The following is a 20,035-nucleotide window of genomic DNA, read 5'->3' on the forward strand; positions in this document are numbered from 1 at the left end:
GTGGAGGGAAGGCGCGCGTCCGGAGGCCATTGCGCATGCGCGCGGCGGCCCGCGCGCCTTTGCGAGAGGCTAGGCTTGGGGCCGCCGGACCCCTGGCGACGCCGGGCGCGCTTCTCCCAGTGCTAAGCGGGAGGGCGCGCGCCCCTTGCGCTTGGACAGGTGCTTTGACGTGGGAACCTTGAGGGGTTTTCCTTCCCCGCTCCTAAAACTGTAAAGCCGGCAAGCTGGAAAGACCGCTAAAGCTCACCTCGGCCAACCACCTCGTTTTTAATTTATGGGGCGACTGAGAAGACGGGAAGTGACGGAGGTGCAGCGCGAAGGTCGGGGGTGGGGCTGGGTGGTGGTTTGCGGGGAGTAGATTTCAGAGCGAACCAGGGCTTGACCTGTGTGAAGAAGGGCAGGCAACTGGGTCTCCTTGAGCCTTAGTTTTTTTCACCTGCCTGTGACGTTTACCTCGTAGAGTTGTGGGTCAGACGACCCACCTCATCGATTTGTTTTAAAAAAGCATGGAAGGCAAGTAGCACAGAGCCTGGCAGACAGGAAGTGTTCAAGAAGTGCTAGGCTGAAGTTGAAAGAGCACGTCTTGCCACCGCCCCCCACTCCCAACAGCTCGCCCACCTTGGGCGGCCCTTTGTGGGTGCAGCTGGGAGGGAATGTCTGAGATTCCTCATACCTTGCACCTGTCGTGATTTTCTGCCAATGGAATGGGTGTCATGGTTTAGTTGGGGGAGAGGGGTGCAAATTCCTTAGCACTCTCCAGCCTCAGTTCTGCCTCCCCTGGGCTCTGCTGAAACACAAGTCCACATTTCTGAGGGCTGGAGAGAAGTGAGAGAAGAGCCAAAATGAGAGGAATAATTAGCCCGAGCTTCAAGTGATAGAGCGCTTGGAAGGTGTTCTTGACACCACTAGGTGGCATCTCTGGGGGGCTCCAAGGAGCTCGGATCCTTTATGTCTCGGCACGGAAAGAATTCAGCCAGAGGCGAAGTGGTAGATAAGAAGTGATTTATTAGAATAGGATGTTTGTGAGGCTTACAAGTGGGCAGGCGAGAGGATGCTGTGCCCTGAGAACTTAGTGGGCTACAGTTTTATAATCAAAGGAAAAGTGGGGAGGGGGGGAGAAAACCGCCTTCTTCCTCATTCTTCAGTAGACGTCAAGCTTCCATCATCAGCTCCTCCTGCAGGTTGGGCAGGGGAGTTTTCTTGTCCCTACATGGTCAAGCCAGGACTGTCATGGCACTATGGAAAAATTATTTCAGGTCTCAGTACAGTGAGGGTCTGTCACTTTGAAATGTCACTTTTCCATAAAGTATTGTTTTTTATGTGTGCAGAGAGTATGTCCTAGGGGTCATTAACTTACTGAGTTCACTGGGCAGGATGTGAGTCTCATGCCACCATTGTTTTATTGTTTTGGGTCATGTCTCCTGCTTCGGTTGCTATGCAAGCCTGCTTGGTTTCGTGGTTAAGCAGACCTGCTTTCTTGAGTGATCATTAACTTATAGAGGTCTCCCATATTTTTTCTTTACTTACAGTCCCCTTAGTGGGATTAACTATTTAATTACCTACTTTGTCCCTTTACTCCGTCCCTGTCATTCTTGCTAATTCTCCTCAGCTTTCCTTCCCAGTCTCAATTTGTCCTCTAATAACTAATGAAAGAGCGTTTTTTTTTTTTTTTTTTTTGCGGTTACGCGGGCTTCTCACTGTTGTGGCCTCTCCCGTTGCGGAGCACAGGCTCCCGACGCGCAGGCTCAGCGGCCATGGCTCATGTGCCCAACCGCTCCGCGGCATGTGGGATCTTCCCGGACCGGGGCGCGAACCCGTGTCCCCTGCATCGGCAGGCGGACTCTCAACCACTGCGCCACCAGGGAAGCCGTCTAATAACTAATGAAAGTTCTCTTCGTAACTCCCAAGTTTTCTGTGGTGCCAGTAGGTATTCTCTGAATTAAAAAATATAAATTTTTTCAGAAAACACACAAACTATGTAGAAAGATGAAGTCCTTTCTTCTTTCCTGTGTTGGTGCCTGACCAGGAAAGAATTGAGTAAATTAAAACTATTGTTTGCTCACCGCTGTTGAAAGAGGTTGCTTTTAAATCAATCCTGTGAGTGTAACGCTTTTGTCGCTCCCCTTTACTAGAAGTCACGTGAGTTTTCGTTAATGTGAATATATTTTGTTTACTGCTCTGCTGATAATTCACTTTTACTAGCACAAGCCATGTAGAAAACTAGCCTTTTGGACTTCGATTAGAAATTTTAATAACATTATAATATACATTGTCATTAAAAGGATTTTGGTAGTTCTTGCAATTAAAGAACAAGGCCAAAAAAACCCAATTAGTTACTTGTGATTATTTCACATCACATGAATCTCTGTTTTCAGAAACAAGAAATCACTAATTAATCCACCCCATTTCCTTCAACATAAATGTTTGTTGGTATGGGTGACAGAGCTGCGTCTTGCAAACCCAGATCTCAAAATTCCAGTTCTAAGACCAGTGTCTTCATTAGGAAGAACGACTCTTCCATAGGTTGGAAGATTAGAAGAGTCTGGCTTCCTCAGCAATGTTGGCCCCATTTTAACCACTTTGCTTCTGTGCATTACAGAGATATCCTGTTTCTGTGAGGCAGGAAGTACATAATACTAGGTTTGGTGAAAGCACTGGATTTAGCATTTGAAAATGAGGGTTTGCATCTTACGCTATGCTTACTGTGAGATCTTGAGGAAATTGTTAAATCATTAAACTTCTCTGAGCTTCAGTTTCCTCATCATAATATTATGGTAAATAACTAATTTAGGGTTTTGTTGTGAAGATCGAATGAGAATACAGATGAAGTGCTTTGCAAAGAGTTATTACAGATGTTTATTGAGATGTAATTCACATACCATAAAATTCACCCTTTTAAAGTGTACCATTTAGTGGTTTTATTATATTCACAGAGTTGTGTAACCATCACAAATTATCAGTTATTTTGAGTGGTGATTCTTAGAAATGAAGTCCTAAATTTATAATGCGACTGTCTCTATAATCTTTGCCATGAATTATTTAAATATAATATGAAACAGTTATGTCTTATTATTATATACACTGCTTCCTATGTGGAGAGGAAACCCAAACTATAACTTTAAAGAGGTCCATAGCAATCAGTGGATCCTAAAATGGAAGATACTTATCTAGTGCTCTGTCACATATAATCAGTTAAATTTTTGTGAGAACTTTTTGCTTCTATCTCAGTAATATGTTTCCTTCCTTCCTTCCTTTATTTCTTTCCTCCCTCCCTCCCTCCCTTCCTCCCTTATCTTTTTGGCTGTGCCATGCTGCTTGCTTGGGATCTTAGTTCCCCAACCAAGGATTGAATCTGGGCCCATCAGTGAAAGCACCATGTCCTAACCACTGGACTGCCAAGGAATTCCCTATCTTCCTGTTAATTCTAATTTCAGTTAAAAAAAATATTTGTTGAGCCACAGGCATTAATAAGACACAGTCTGCCTCAATAACACAATCTTATAATAATATGTCATATTTATTGAGCACTACTTTGTGCCAAACATTGGATATTATTAGCCTTGCTTTACATGGGTCAAGAGAGGATTTAAAAAAAAAATAGAGAAGAGGGCTTCCCTGGCGGCGCAGTGGTTGAGAGTCCGCCTGCCGATGCAGGGGACACGGGTTCGTGCCCCGGTCCGGGAAAATCCCACATGCCGCGGAGCGGCTGGGCCTGTGAGCTGTGGCCGCTGAGCCTGCACGTCCGGAGCCTATGCTCCGCAACGGAAGAGGCCACAACAGTGAGAGGCCCACGTACCGCAAAAAAAAAAAAAAAAAAATAGAGAAGATATCGTTTAATATGGTGGAAGAAGAAGAGTGCAGATAAATTAAAATTATTTTAAGGCATCACCAATGCTTTAAATTTGGACTCATTGAATCAACATAAAATGGATAAGATCAGATTTTTACAGAAGTTGGCTTGTTTGAAAAAGCCCTCTAGATTGTCTTTTTCCTTTTGCTCTGATTTCATGTTATGTACTAATTTGACTTCCCATGCTTCTTTTTTTCTGAACTTTATTTAATTTTTTTATACAGCAGGTTCTTATTAGTCATCTATTTCATACATATTAGTGTAGACATGTCAATCCCAATCTCCCAATTCATCACACCACCACCACCACCCCACCACTTCCCCCTTGGTGTCCATACGTTTGTTCTCTACATCTGTGTCTCTATTTCTGCCTTGCAAACCGGTTCATCTGTACCATTTTTTCTAGATTCCACATATATATGTTGCCATATGGTATTTGTTTTTCTCTTTCTGACTTACGTCACTCTGTATGACAGTTTCTAGGTCCATCCATGTCTCTACAAATGACCTAATTTCGTTTCTTTTTATGGCTGAGTAATATTCCATTGTATATATGTATACCACATCTTCTTTATCCATTCATCTGTCGATGGGCATTTAGGTTGCTTCCATGACCTGGCTATTGTGAATAGTGCTGCAATGAACATTGGCCCATGCTTCTTAATACCACGAAAAAGAAGCCTTGGAGAGAGGATACAAGAATTTCAACTATCAGGAAAGAATATGATTTACGTTAAATAATTAAATGATAGTTCATGCTTAAGGGACTAAATCATTTTTTTAACTTCTAATTATGAGAATTTTCTAACATACAAAACAGAGGGAATATATAGTGAATTCCTATATAGTTTTCACTATATATACTATTCAATGATTATCGATACTTTGCCAATTTTGTTTCATTTATTCAGTTTTGGTGGGGAGGAGGCTGGAGTATTTTAAAGCAAATTCTGTACATCTTGTCATTTTTCCTAGGTATCTCTTGTGTCCCCCTCCCAGTCCACTCTTTCTCTGCCTCTCATCCCTGCTCTGATTCCCTTGAGGCTTATCTGTATAGAATGCAGATAAGGACTGCATTACCCAATAGCATAAGGACTTCCTTACCCAATAGCATCTAGTTGGGTTCTGCTAATGGATAGTATCACCAGGAGCTTAATACCTTGAGGTACTATTCTTCTGGCTCCCTTTCTGAGGGTTTGTAGCAGCCAGGTGTATCCTTCAACCAAATGTCACAACTTCTTGTCACAAGGCTTCTCTGTCTCTGGGTTCTGATAACCACACCCTTTCCTCACCCTTAGGCCTAGGGGTGTTAACAGTTGTTATTACTAGTCCAGGGGTACTGGGATATCCCTTCTAGTTTCCCTACAGTCTTCCTGCATCTTTGAAAAGGATCCTTTTTATTAAATTCTCTTTAAATTACCTGATTTGCTTGCTACTGTTTTCTGCTAGAAACCTGACTGAAATGTCATTTTACACATATATACTTTAGGCTGCATCCCTAATTGATAAAGATATTTTTTTAAAATGTAAACACTATGTTACTGTCACATGTAACAAATTAACGATACTTTCTAAATATCATTTAATACCCAGTCCAAATTCACATTTTTCCAATTGACTAAAAACATGTCTTTTGGTTTAAGATCCAAACAAAATCCATTCTTTAAAAATTATTGCGCCTCTTAGTTTTCTTTAGTCTATGTTGTTGATTTATTGGAGAAACCAAGTCATTTGTTCTGTAAAATGTCCCACATTCTGGATTTGGCTGACTGCTTCTACATGGTGTCATTTAACTTTTTCCTCTATCCCTTGCATTTCCTTCAAACTGGTAGCTACATTTAAATGTTTAATTAAGTTTAGTTTCTTTCTTTTCTATTTTTTTTAAGGCAAAATACTTCATAAGTGTCACTGTGTACTTAAGGCATATAATGTATAGTTCTACTTTTGGTAATACTAAGATTGATCAAGTGGTTTATAAATATACCATCAGGGCTTCCCTGGTGGCGCAGTGGTTGAGAGTCCGCCTGCCGATGCAGGGGACGCGGGTTCGTGCCACGGTCCGGGAAGATCCCATATGCTGCGGAGCGGCTGGGCCCGTGAGCCATGGCCACTGAGCCTGCGCGTCCGGAGCCTGTGCTCTGCAACGGGAGAGGCCACAACAGTGAGAGGTCCGCGTACCGCAAAAAAAAAAGAAAAAAGAAAAAAATTATATATATATATATATATATATATATCATCAGTCTTCCACTTTTTAGTATGCATTATTTTCATAGCTCTATTGACTTATTAAGGGTTGAAAATTGGTGATTTTCTGAATCCCTCATTCCTTTTCCTTTATCAGCTGAATTTCTTCTATAAAGAAGAATTTTCCCTTAGTAACAATTTGGTCACTCTAAAATTCAGTTTGTAAAGGAAATCCAGGATTTAATCGATATCCTTTATTAATATTCAGAATGAGTTAGTGCCCCAGCAGCCTTTAGTTATGACTAATTACCTTGTTACCATGATGAACTCATGGATTTTTATATATTTGATATGTTTCAATACATTTAATCATTATTATTTCTGATATGCTATTTATTATTTCTATGTTAGGTCAGTGAGAGCCCCTTTTCATTGATTCCTTTAGGCCTTTATTGGATTTTGTTAGTGTGATAAAGTTTAACTTTAGGAGAAGAGAGAGCTCAACTCTGGATACTGATCCACTTGTGTTTTCAGACCTGCAACACTGAGAAATAACCCTAGACTATGGTGGATTCATCAAGGTGACCCTCAATAGAGACCAGTCATCTAGCCTCCCTTGCTTACAGTTATTCACTCAATAAATGTTTTTTTTTTGAGGACCTACTCAGTGTAACATACCCTGTTAGCTTTGGTGAAATATCAGTGAAGATGTAGTCCTTGATTTTACCTACCTTACAAGAGGGAACAAAAGAGAGAAGAAAAACTAAAATATAGTGTAAAACTACTGTGGTTAAAAGAGGACATTACTCTGTAGGAGCACAGGGAAGGGCCTCCTACTCAGACTTAAGGGAAGGCTCCTTGGAAAAAGAGTCATTCTAGCTGATCCCTTTAGGATAAGTAGGAGCTAAAAGGTCAAGAGAAAGGAAAGAGAGACAGAGCCAGTGCAGTTTGTAAAATCCCAGAGAGAAAGCCCAGGGTGGTCAGGGTACTCTAGGCTGGGGTGTGAAGAGGGAAGTAGCAAGACATCAAGGTTAAATGAGATAATGCTATACTGGTTAAGTACTAAAAAGTACTTAGTACATGGCCAGCACATAGTTAGTGCTTAATAAAGGCTAATATATAAAAATGGAGTTCAAGCAGATGAAAGTTATATAATGATGAATTTTGCACTGAGGCCTCACATAAGATAAAGAGAAATGAAGGTGGGAGAAAACCTCACCAAAATTTAGAATTACGTTACAGTGGCATCTGTAAACAGAGAGGGAGATGGGATGTTTAAGAGATTGTAAAGGCAATTCCTTCGGCTTGATGTTATCAGGGACAGAAACTTTAAAACTCTGAATGTTAGGGAAGAGATCTGAGTCATTACATTAAAAAAACTATTTTGTAACTATATCAAGCTTACAGAAAAGTTGCAAGTATATACAAAGAACTGTTTTTTCCTGAACCATTTGAAAGCAAGTTGCTGATATTATTATGATGTCCCATTAACCTAAATATTTTAATGTTTATTTCCTCAAACAGCATACTCCTATGTAACCGCAATAAGATCAACTAAATCAGAAAATTAACATTGTTTACATTTCTACCATCTATCCCTCAGATTCCATTCAAGTTTGGCCAATAGTCCCAGCACTGTCCTTTATAGTAAAAGGATTCAGTTCAGAATCATGCATTGCATTTACTCATTATGTCTCATTAATCTCCTTCAGTCTGGAAAAGTTCCTCAGTCCCTCCTTGACTTGCAGACCTTGACAGTTTTGAGGATTACAGGTCAGTTATTTTGTAGCACCTCTCTGAATTTGGGTTTGTCTGATGTTGCCTAGATGTTAGTTTCAGGTTATGTATCTTTGACAGGAATACCACAGAAATGATGGGATGCTCTTCACATTGTATCCTATCAGATGACATGATTTCAGTTTGTCCTATTACTGATGTTAATTACTTTTGAGCTCCTGATGGAGGTATTGTCTGCCAGGTTTCTATACTGTAAAGTTGCTCTTTTCCCATTGTGTGGAGGGAAGGTTCATCAAACTTTACATTTATTTGAACAAAAAAGTATTGATAACTTATAAACAGCTGAAGTGCTCAGGTCCTGTGATCTGGTATCATGGGGGTGGGAGAGGTGAGTATCTCTATTTTCATATTTCTCTAATAGAAGAAAAGAAAAGCAATGTTTCTGTAACTTCTTAGAATTCAATATGACAATCTCCAATAATTAATAAATATGAATTTTGTTGTTGATGTGGAATTATTTTAGAACTTTGTTTTTGTGAATTTCAGTGAAAATAAAACAGATATCTGAGGAAAAAATGAGACAGCCTCAGATTTAAAAAATAAAATTAGCTTCCCTATTTTCAGTAAAATAGAGACTGGGAGCAGGGAAATCTTTTCATCTCAGTCCATCATGGCAGCAGAAGATCAGGGCTTGTTAATGTTGATGTTGTACAACCTATCTTCAATGTTGGGAACTGACATCTATAGTCTGAGGACACCTATGGACTGATTCTCTGATCATCCTAGAGGATATGAAAGGGATTAGGAGATAGCACGAGCACAGTCACTGCAATCTGTCTGAGAAACACTGGTTCTGCATATATGCCTTTTTTAAAAAAATAAATAAATGATAGAAATCAAAAAAGAAAAGAAAAAAAACCCACAATGTTTCTGAATGGAAAGAACTCTGAAATTGGAATCGGGTTGAGTACTAGGTGCAGTTCTGCCACTGTATAAATCCGCTAAGACTGACATTACAAAATACCATAGACAGGGTAGTGTAAACAACTGATGTCTATTTTCTTACAATTCTGGAAACTGAAAGTCCAAGACTGTGGTGCCAGACTTAGTTTCTGGTGAGATCTCTCTTCCTGGCTTGTAGACGGTGGCCTTCTCACTCTGTCCTCACGTGGCTTTCCTCTGTGTTCTCACAGAAAGAGAGAGATCTTTGGCGTCTTCTGCTCTTCCTAAAAGGACAGCAGTCCTATCAGATTAGAGGTCCAGCCTTTTGACCTCATTTAACCTTCACTACCTCCGTAAAGGTCCTATCTCCAAATATAGTCACACTGTGGGTTAGGGCTTCAACATATGAATTTGTGGGGAGGGAACACAATTTGGTCTATAACAGCCACTAAGGAATGACTACTGCTTTGTGCTTCCATTTTCTCCATCAGGGGTCCCAGCTGGAGCCTATGCTGTATCTCCTTAGGATTCAAGCATTGCTGGAGGACTGGTGGAGCAGGACTTCAGGACTCTATTTATATATAGCTCCTATAGTACCTTAGGAAAGAAGCCATGCTAAGAGAGAGCTGAGTCCCCAAGCCTGGTTCAAGGATGTGAGCCACTGTCAGAAAGGAGAAGAAATGGTGAAAGCATCATGGTCTCTGTCATTTAGATCAGCCTCCAGCTCAGCCTCCATGGATTCATGCTTCTGTCATAAGGTAAAAGGGCTGCAATTGAAAAAAAAAATTCAAACTAAAGGGAAACATCCATTCAGTGGAATACTATTCACTGAGAAGTGTCCATTGACACTTTTGTGTCATCTGTCAAAATGTCCATTGACAGATGAATGGATAAGCAAAATGTGGTATAAACATACAATGGAATATTATTCAGCCTTAAAAAGGGAGGGACTTCTGACATATACTACAAGTTGGATGAACCTTGAGGACGTTATGTTAAGTGGAATACGTTAGTCACAAAAAGACAAATACTGTAAGATTCTACTTATATGAGGGACCTAGAGTAGTCAAATTCATAGAGACAGAAAGCAGAATGGTGGTTGCCAAGGACTGGGGAAGGAGGAATGGGGAGTTATTATTTAATGGGCATAGAGTTTTAGTTTTGCAAGATAATAAGAGTTCTGGAGATGGATGATGAATTGCACAATGATATGAATATATTTAATACCACTAAGTGTACTTAAAAATAGTTAAGATGGTAAATTTTATGTTATGTGTATTTTACTACAATTAAAACAAATAAATTTTTTAAAGAAATAAGCTATCAAGCTAAGCAAAAACATGGATGAATCTTGAATGTATATTGCTAAATGAAAGAATCAGGTCTGAAAGGCTACAAACTATATGATTCTATTAATAGAACATTCTACATAAGGCAAAACTATAGAGCCATAAAATACATTAGCAGAGATCAGTAGGGATTCACTGGGGAGGAGGATTGAATAGGTAAAGCACAGAGGATATTTTACAGTGGTGAAACCATTTTGTATAATACCGTAATGATGGATATATGATACCATGCATATACCCATAGAACCTTAATATATGCAAAATTTTTAAATAATTTAGGAGATTGGAGGATCCCAAGATGGAATAAAGGATGGGACAAAATAATCTAACTATATTATCAATCTATGAAACATGAGACTTCCCTGGTGGCGCAGTGGTTAAGAATCCACCTGCCAATGCAGGGGACATGGGTTTGAGCCTTGGTCCAGGAAGATCCCACAAGCTGCGGAGCAGCTAAGCCCATGCGCCACAACTACTGAGCCTGAGCTCTAGAGCTCATGAGCCACAACTGCTGAGCCCACGCACCACAACAAGTGAAGCCCGTGTACCTAGAGCCCATGCTCCGCAACAAGAGAAGCCACTGCAATAAGAAGCTCACGCACCACAACGAAGAGTAGCCCCTGCTCGCCACAACTAGAGAAAGCTCACACACAGCAACAAAGACCCAACGCAGCCAAAAATAAATCAATAAATTTATTTAAAATAAGTCATTCAATCAATCTATGAAACAGTCTCACTGACAGGGGTGGGAGAAAAGGTACTGACCCAAGTAACTTTGGAAATGAGTGGAGTCTAAACTTAAATGCCGAGGGGACTATGCATCAGCACTGTACTCTAGTGGAAAACGTTATGTACCCCCATGGGGCACAAGTTAATAAATCTGAATGCAGCACCTGTATACACTGGAGCTGCAGAGCCAAGTGAATGGATGGCAGATTGTGGGAGCCAGGTTTCCCACTGTTGGAGCAGGAGTTTACAGATAATCCAGGGGAAGAGGCTAGAAAGCTCCGTATGGTAATGAATTACAGTTGGAGATATCAGTATGAACTCGTGTAGCTTAATATAGATACAGATGTTACATACAGAAATATTTATAGTTATGTGTGTATATATATATGGGTTAGCACACACACATACATTTCCTTACGTTGTCTGCTGGGAGGGCCTAGAAGGAAGAATACCCCAATAGCAATGAGTGCACCTACTGGCCAGATCTTGGTTTCTAATACCATTCTCCCATAAAAGGAACCAGGGCTCCTTGGAGAAATGGCAGATTCAAGGACTGGGGCAGGGAATATACAGGAGCATCTGTAATGCCAGAACACCTTTTAGTGCCAGAAAGTAAAAGTTCTAAAAAAAAAGATGGAGCTATGTCAAAGGGACATGGTAGCCAACTGAAAGAGCTGACCAAAGTAACCATTTAAGCAATACAATAAATAAAGTAGTATTGGATTATACCCAAAGTATACATTAATTATCCACAAAGCCATACTGTTATACATAAATAATTGAATAAATAAATAAATGGAAGGGAATATAAAAATCTCCAGTGTAGAAGAATTCCAAATAATTTATGTAGATACTCTGCCTTCAAGGAGCCTGGGCATAGCTCCTCACTGGTTAAGTGTGGGTTGTGCATATTGACTTCCTTTCAAAGAGACTAGCCTGGAAGAGGGGGAGAGGGGAAGACTGAAAAGAGTAACTTTGCAGTGGAGAAACCTGACAAACACTACCTCAGCCAGATGATCAAGGTTAACCTCAACAGTGATGTCATGTTGATAGTATGTACCGTTGATACAAGGTTATGAGAATGGCACTCTACTTCTGTGGCTTCCTTCCCAAAACATATAACCCCAATCTAATCATGAGAAAAACATAAGACAAATTCCAGTTGAGGGATATTCTGCAAAATACTTGACTAGTGTTCCTCAAAACTGTCAAGGTCGTAAAAAAGAAGGGGAGTCTGAGAAACTGTCATAGCCAAGAGGAGCCTAAGGAGATATGATGACTAACTGTAATGTATTTTGGAAGGGATCCTGGGACAGCTAAAGGACATCAGGTAAAAATTAATGAAATATGAGTAAAATATGGATTTAGCTAATAATAACATTAATATTGGTTCATTAATTATGACAAATGTTCCATATTAATGTAAGATGTTAATAATAGAGAAAATTGGGTATAGGGTATACAGGAACTCTCTGTACTGTATTTGTAATTTTTCTGTAACTTTTTTTGTTTTATAAAGTCTGTGTTTTAAGTAAAAAGTTTATTAAAAATAATAATATACACACAAAATAGAAGTTGCTCTTAATTTTTTTAAGTGGTATTGGAACACCAGGAAGTTTCAGCAGAGCTTGGAGTTGGCGCTGGTGGTTTTGGCAATGTTAAGAGAAGGTGAAGTCCTCAGCAACGGTTTAGAAAGAAAAGGCCTCAAGTAGGACCTTAATAGCCTTGGGGCAGGCACATGTGGGCAGGTACCAGAGGTCCATCGGCCCTTTGAGCCTCAATAGAAACAGTGGAGTTTCTGCAGAGAGCAAGAGCTAGAGCAAGTTGGGAAAAAAATGGTGAAGACAGGAGCTCTGCAGGTGACCTTGGGGCTTCACAGAACAATTTGAGCGAAAATAAGGAAGTTTGGCTTTCCTGCAGAATGAATGGAAGCAGAGCCAAAGAACCACTGTTTTGTAGCTGTTGTTGCAGCCCTTTATTTACTGTGAAGGATGCTGTTGCCTGAAAAACAGGGGGTCTACAAAATAAGGGTACTTATTGCTATCTATAAATCTCTTTAAAAGCTGTTCAATATAAAATGCAAAATATAAAAATCTATAAAATACACACACACACAGTAAATGCAACTTAATGACCTGAGTCAGTGTATTTTTTTATATAAAGCTTAAAAACTAACATAATACACAGATACCAGAAATTCCTTTTATTATACTTAATCTATTAGAAATATAAACCTCAACCAACTGGTTTTTCAACTTCCTTTTGTCTCTAATGATGGGACGGGTGGTTTGAACATATGCCTAAATTTCTAGTATTGGATTTAACTGGACAAGCCTGATCCTTGCCAGGATTATAAACTCTTTGAATTCTGGTTATGGGAGCTACCTCTTTCTGAATTTCACTCCACCTAACTTCCCATTCACTGTTCCCTTTCTGAGGTTCAACTAGCTATTTCATCTTCAATCAACTTCTCTTACAGTGTGCATTGTGACTGGCTCTTCCCTGTTAAAAGTGAGATTCGTGTTTTTCAGTAGGATTAATTCTTCCCTTATCTGTAGATGGTGAATAATCTAACTGGATCTATCAAGACACCCCCTACCCCAGAACAAGTCTTGCTCAATGAAGATTATGGACAGAATGACTAATTAATAGGCTCTTACCACCATGGAGTCTTCATTCATTCAATAAGTATTTATTGAGAATCAGTTAGGTGCCAGCCAGTCTGCTAGCAATGAGTAGATACTATCCCATTACTCTTGGTGTTTGGCTATTGAGAAAGAGGATAATACTACAGAATGATTAAATATTATGCATAGTAAGGGGAATATTGTGCTGTCATTTCTAAGACTATGATTTTTAATCTTTTTCTTTTTGAGGGAGTCATAGACCCCTTGAATCGTGTCAGTCTTGCCCCAGAAAACAAATACATCCCCAAAACTTAGCAATAATTTCAAGTTGTCCATGGATCCTTTGAAGCCCTTTCATGAATTCTGGGTTTAGAATTCCCACCCTAAATGATAAATGCCAAGATAAATTCATATCTTGGAATGTCTGAAGAAGCAGACATTCCAAGATATATGGAGGGGAAGGTAGACTAAGTGCTTAGGAGTGGCAGCAGCAAGAATGAAAAGTGAGTTTCTATAGCTTTATCTTACATGTGTTATCATCAGCTAACATATGTAATAATTAATGTTTCCAGGAATAATCCACTAGTGAGGACCCAATGCCCCACAAAGTGAACCTTGGCCTCCCACAGAAGAACGCTTTAAAGGAGCTACCAACTCATTTACCTTTGCTCTAGTGCAGTACCCATATTATGGGTGGTAAGAGGTACTATAAAACTAAGTAGGGTAAAGGGGATGGAAACTGGGGTTTTGTGTGTTTGTGCTATTTTATATAGTTATACAGAATGTCAAGGAAGTTGTCTCTGATAAGGTGATATTTGAGCAAGAATTTATAGAAGTGGGGGATTAAACCATGTGAATATCCAGGACAGCCTTTCAGCCAAATGGAGGAGCAAATGGAAGGAGGCCAGTGAGCAGAGCAGAGTGAGTAATGAGAGAGGGAGTGTGGCCTGAGTGAGGTCAGGAGGGAGTTGAGATGTGTGTGTCAGGTCTCCCAGGGTTGGATTGAAAGAGTCAGAGGTAAGGGACAAGCAGAATCTGAGGGTACCAGACTCAGGATCATAAAATGCTGTTAGTAATGGGAAAACTGCTCAGTGAAATCCAGTGGGGGATGTTTTGGGATGATTAGCTGGATAATATAGAGAGGCTTACCGAGCCAGACCTTACCCTAGTAATGGTTAACTGATGGACACTGTTCTGTGTGTGTGAGGGGGTGGGGATAGGGTGGAGTCAGAAACAGAAAGAACAATGGAGAAAATACTTAGGAAAGTGAATAGAAAACAGAAGACTAGGATATCTTAAGTGGGAAGAGCTTAGAAATCAAGGAAAGGAAGAAGGATTAAGAAAGAGGGGGAGGGAGTAAGGAACTAATATTTGTCACATGGCCACAATTTGCCAGGATCTTTACATTTATATTTTAATTTTGTTTTAAAGCAGTACTACAAGATGAGTGTTATTGTCCCCATCTTGCAGATAAGAAAATTTCAAGCCCAGAAAAGTTGAGTAACTTGATAAAGGTGATACGCTACTAGTAAATAGTAGGAGAGGATAACTTTATTATTTTGTCTTCAGTTCTTATTATTTTCTTATGTTGCTCTGTTGCTATGTTGCTCTGTTGCTCTGTTGTTGCTCTTATATTTGGAGAAACAAAATGATGTTACAGGTAGGAAGACAGCAGAAGGATGGCAAAGTGGCCGGCATGGTTAGAATTTTGTCCTGGGCAATCAATCCTCAGTGTTGGACTGCACACCTGGCCTTATAAAAAAGGCCACAAGGTGTCAGCGTTTTACTCGTTGGTTTGGGGGCCTCTCCTGCTCCTGTGGCCAACTGTATCAGTATAAAAATATTGAATAAAAAGTAATATATCACTTATAGATGATATTTAGAAACTGACCTATCTTAACCAGAAATACTTGTCGAGAAATAGTCTAAAAGTTCCTAAGTTCCCAGAAATACATCCATCGATAGGCATTGGGATCTTGACATTTGCCTCCAAGTGAGCAGGATAAAAGAAACCATTTCCAATGATGTGTGGGGTTATGCGACATGGTAGAATGTAGTGGTCAAGTTTCCACTGGGACGTCAGAGAGATCTGTGTTAAAATGCTATCTCCTACCTTTAGCTACACTGTATTGTGCAATTTCTTCATCTAAATTCCCTACCTCTTAAGTTCATTGTGAATATTAAATACCACATAAAGAGCTCTTGGTAAAGTGCCTGACTTTAATAGTAGCCATTAAATAAATGGTAGCCAATAAATAGTAGCCATTATATAATATCTAGCTAGCTAGCTATCTACCTACCTATTGCAGAACTAGCATTACCCTAATACAATCATAGCTAATAGCTATAATACATTTATCTATGATAGCACATAATTTTTAAAAATATTTTTTCTTCTAGTTTTATTGGGATATAATTGACATATAGCACTGTATAAGTTTAAGGTGTACAGCATAATGATTTGACTTCCATACATCATGAAATGATTGCCACAATAAATTTAGTGAGTATCCATCATCTCATAGGAATACAAAATAAAAGAAAAAAAAGTTTTTTTCCCTTATGATGAGAATGCTACCGAGCCAAACTCGGGTCTGCTCACCCATGTGCAGTAAAGCCAATCTCCAATCTGTTGACACCGGGTTGTGGTGAAGGAAAGTGCAGCTTTATTGTAAAGGTGCCAATACAAGGAGAACAGGTGGCTTGAGCTCAAAAAACCCCAAACTCGGGCTTCCCTGGTGGCGCAGTGGTTGGGAGTCCGCTGCCAATGCGGGGGACGCGGGTTCGTGCCGGTCTGGGAGGATCCCACGTGCAGCGGAGCGGCTGGGCCCGTGGGCCGTGGTCTCTGGGCCTGTGCGTCTGGAGCCCGTGCTCCGCAGGGGGAGAGGCCACAGCAGTGAGAGGCCCGCGTACCGCAAACAAAACAAAACAAAACAAACAAAACAAAAAACCCCCCCAAACTCCCTGAAGGGTTTCAGCGAAGCATTTTTAAGGGCAAGATGAGGGAAGGGTGTCCTAGAGTATGTGATCAGCTCCTGCACAATTCTGATTGGGTGATGGTGAGGTAACAGGGTGGTGGCACAGGGGTTAACATTATCAATCCTTAGGCCTGAGGACTATGTGCTCATGGTCATCAAGTAGTTAACACCTTCCATTTGGTGGGGGGTTTTCACATCTGTGAAACAACTCAGGAAACATGTATCAGATACTGTTATCTAGGTACTTCGGAGAGGAGCTAAAGCAGAGGATATGGGGGAGGGCTCGGCCCCCAGCAAGGCTCCATAGGGTCCTGCTTGGTTACAACAAGTCTTAGGATTTACTCTCTTAACAACTTTCATACATAATATACAGCAGTGTTCGTTATATTAATCGTGTTGTACATTACATATCTAGTAATTATCTATAACTGGAAGCTTGTACCTTTTGACCACTTTCATCTAGTTCCCCCTCCTCACATCCCCACCTCTGGTAACCACAAATCTGATCTCTTTTTCTAAGAGTTGGTTTGTTTGCTTTTGAAGTGTAATTGACCTACACCGCTATGTTAGTTCCTGGCACACATGTAGTGATTTGCTATTTCTATACATTACAAAATGATCACCACAATAAGTGTAGTTACAATCTCTCACCATACAAAGATATCACCTAATTATCAATCATATTCCCCACACTGTACATTTCATCCCTGTGACTCATTCTTTTTGTAACTGGAAGTTTGTACCTCTTAATCTCCTTCACGTCTTTCACACATCTCCCACCTCCCTCCCCTCTGGCAACTGCCTGTTTCTTTGTATCTATGAGTCTGTTTTCTGTTTTGTTATGTTTGTTCATTTGTTTTGGTTTTTAGATTCCACATACAAATAAAATCATACAGTATTTGGTCTTTGTCTGACTTATTTCACTTAGCATAATACCCTCTAGATCCATCCAAGTTGTCCCATATGGTAAGATTGCTCTTTTTAATGGCTGAGTAGTATCCCATTGTATATATATTCCACATCTTCTTTATTCATTAATCCATCCATCATCAGGCACTCAGTTTGCTTTCATACTTGGCTTTTGTAAATAGTGCAGCAATGAACATACGAGTACATATATCTTTTCAAATTAGTGTTTTCATATTCTTTGGATAAATACCCAGAAATGGGATTGCTGGATTTTATCATAGTTCTATTTTCAATTTTTTGAGGAACCTCCATACTGTTTTGCATAGTGGGTACACCAGTTTACATTCCCACCAGCAGTGCACAGGGTTCCCTTTTCTTCACATCCTCACTAGCACTTATTTGTTGTCTCTTTGATAACAGATATTGCCATTCTGACAGGTGTGAGGTGATATTTCATTGTGTGTGTTTTCTTTCTTTTTAATTATTTTTGGCTGTATTGGGTCTTAGTTGTAGCACTTAGGATCTTTGTTGAGGCATGAGGGATCTTTTCACTGTGGTGCGCAGGCTCTTCTTTGCAGCACGCAGGCTTCTCTCTAATTGTGGAGCACAGGCTCCTGGGTGCATGGGCTCTGTAGTTTGCAGCAGGCGGGCTCTCTAGTTGAGGCTTGCGAGCTCAGTAGTTGTGGCGCTTGGGCTTAGTTGCCCTGCAGCATGTGGGATCTTCGTTCCCTGACCAGGGATCGAACCCGTGTCCCCTGCATTGTAAAGCGGATTCTTTACCACTGGACCACCAGGGAAGTCCCTCACTGTGGTTTTGATTTGTATTTCCCTGATGATTTGTGATGTTGAGTATCGTTTTACCTGTTGGCCATTTGTATGTCTTCTTTGGTAATATGTCTGTTCAGGTCCTCTACCCATTTTTAAAATCAGGTTTTTTTTTTTTTTTTTTGTTACGTGGGCCTCTCACTGTTGTGGCCTCTCCTGTTGCAGAGCACAGGCTCCGGACGCGCAGGCTCAGCAGCCATGGCTCACGGGCCCAGCCGCTCCGCGGCATGTGGGATCTTCCCGGGCCAGGGCTCTCAACCACTGCGCCACCAGGGAAGCCCAGGTTTTTGGTTTTTTTTAATGTTGAGTTATATGAGTTATTTGTGTATTTTGGATATTAACCACTTATCAGATGTATCATTTGCAAATATCTTCTTCTATTCAGTAGTCTGCCTTTGGTTTTACTGATAGTTTCCTTTGCTGTGAAAAGATTTTAATGTAGTCCTATTTATTAATTTTTTCTCTTATTTCCCTTCCATGAGGAGACATATCTAAAAAAATATTTCTAAGATCAATATCAAAGATCGTGCTGCCTGTTTTCTTCTAGGAGTTTTATGGCTTCAGCTCTTACATTTTCGGTTTCTAATCCATTTTGAGTTTATTTTCGTATATGGTGTGAGAAAGTAGCACAATTTGATTCTTTTGCAGATAGCTGTTTTCTGAATACCATTTATTGAAGAGGCTGTCTTTTCCCCATTGTATATTCTTGCCTCCTTTGTTGTAGATCAATTGCCTATATAAGTGTGGGTTTACTTCTGGGCTCTCTCTTCTGTTCCATTGATCTAGGTGTTTTTGTGCCAGTACCATACTGTTTTGATTACTGTAGCTTTGTAGTATAGTTTGAAATCAGGACGTGTGACACCTCCAGCTTTGTTCTTTTTTCTCAAGATTGTTTTAGCTATTCATAGTCTTTTTTGTTTCCATACAAATTTTAGAACTATTTGTTCTAGTTCTGTGAAAAATGTTATTGGTATTTTGATATGGATTGCATTGAATCTGTGGATTGTTTGGGGGAGTATGGCAATTTTAACAATATTAATTCTTCCAATCTGTGAGCACAGTATATCTTTCCATTTGCTTGTTGTCTTCAATTTCTTTTTATTTTCTTCCTGTTTTATTGAGATATAATGGACTTACATCACTGTATAAGTTTAAGGTGTATGGCATAATGATATGATTTACATACATCATGAAATGATTACCACAGTGAGTTTAGTGAACATCCATCATCTCATATAGATACAAAATAAAAAAAAAAGAGAAAAATATTTTTTCTTTGTGATGAGAACTCTTAGGATTTACTCTCTTAACAACTTTCATACATAACATACAGCAGTGTTAATTATATTTATCATGTTGCACATTATATCCCTGGTACATATTTATCTTATAACTGGAAGTTTGGTCCTTTTGACTACCTTCATCCAAGTCCTCTCTCCCCAACCGCCACTTCTGGTTACCACAAATCTAATCTCTTTTTCTATAAGTTTGTTTGCTTTTGAAGTATAATTGAACTACAACACTATGTTAGTTCCTGGCATACAATATAGTGATTCAATATTTCTATCAATTTAATTAATTAATTAATTTCTTTATTTACTTACTTACCTATTGCCTGCGTTGGGTCTTCGTTGCTGTGTGCAGGCTTTCTTTAGTTGCAGCGAACGAGGGCTACTCTTCGTTGCAGTGAGCGACCTTATTATTGCGGTGGCTTCTCTTGTTGTGGGGCAGGGGTTCTAGGCACGTGGGCTTCAGTAGTTGCAGCACATGGGCTCTAGGGCATGCGGGCTTCAGTAGTTGTGGCTCACGGACTCTAGAGCACAGACTCAGTAGTTGAGGTGCACAGGCTTAGTTGCCCTGTGACATGTGGGATCTTCACAGACCAGGGATTGAAACCGTGTCCCC

At 40.0% G+C, this 20,035-nt stretch overlaps 1 long non-coding RNA gene across 3 annotated transcripts in view; it reads left to right on the plus strand.

Moving 5' to 3' along the window:
- LOC116757604 overlaps nucleotides 1-20,035 on the plus strand; it is a 95,118-nt gene that overhangs the window by 164 nt on the left and 74,919 nt on the right. Inside the window, exons 1-2 of one of the 3 annotated variants that reach the window (XR_004351027.1) lie at nucleotides 17-320; nucleotides 9,205-9,471. This is a non-coding gene — a long non-coding RNA (uncharacterized LOC116757604). Of the gene's footprint in view, nucleotides 1-16; nucleotides 321-7,539; nucleotides 7,808-9,204; nucleotides 9,472-20,035 lie in introns of those variants that run through there. The other 2 variants (XR_004351028.1, XR_004351029.1) reach the window with 2 other exon arrangements.

This window comes from Phocoena sinus, chromosome 8 (genome assembly GCF_008692025.1).
Source record: "Phocoena sinus isolate mPhoSin1 chromosome 8, mPhoSin1.pri, whole genome shotgun sequence".
In the NCBI taxonomy this organism is placed as follows: domain Eukaryota; kingdom Metazoa; phylum Chordata; class Mammalia; order Artiodactyla; family Phocoenidae; genus Phocoena; species Phocoena sinus.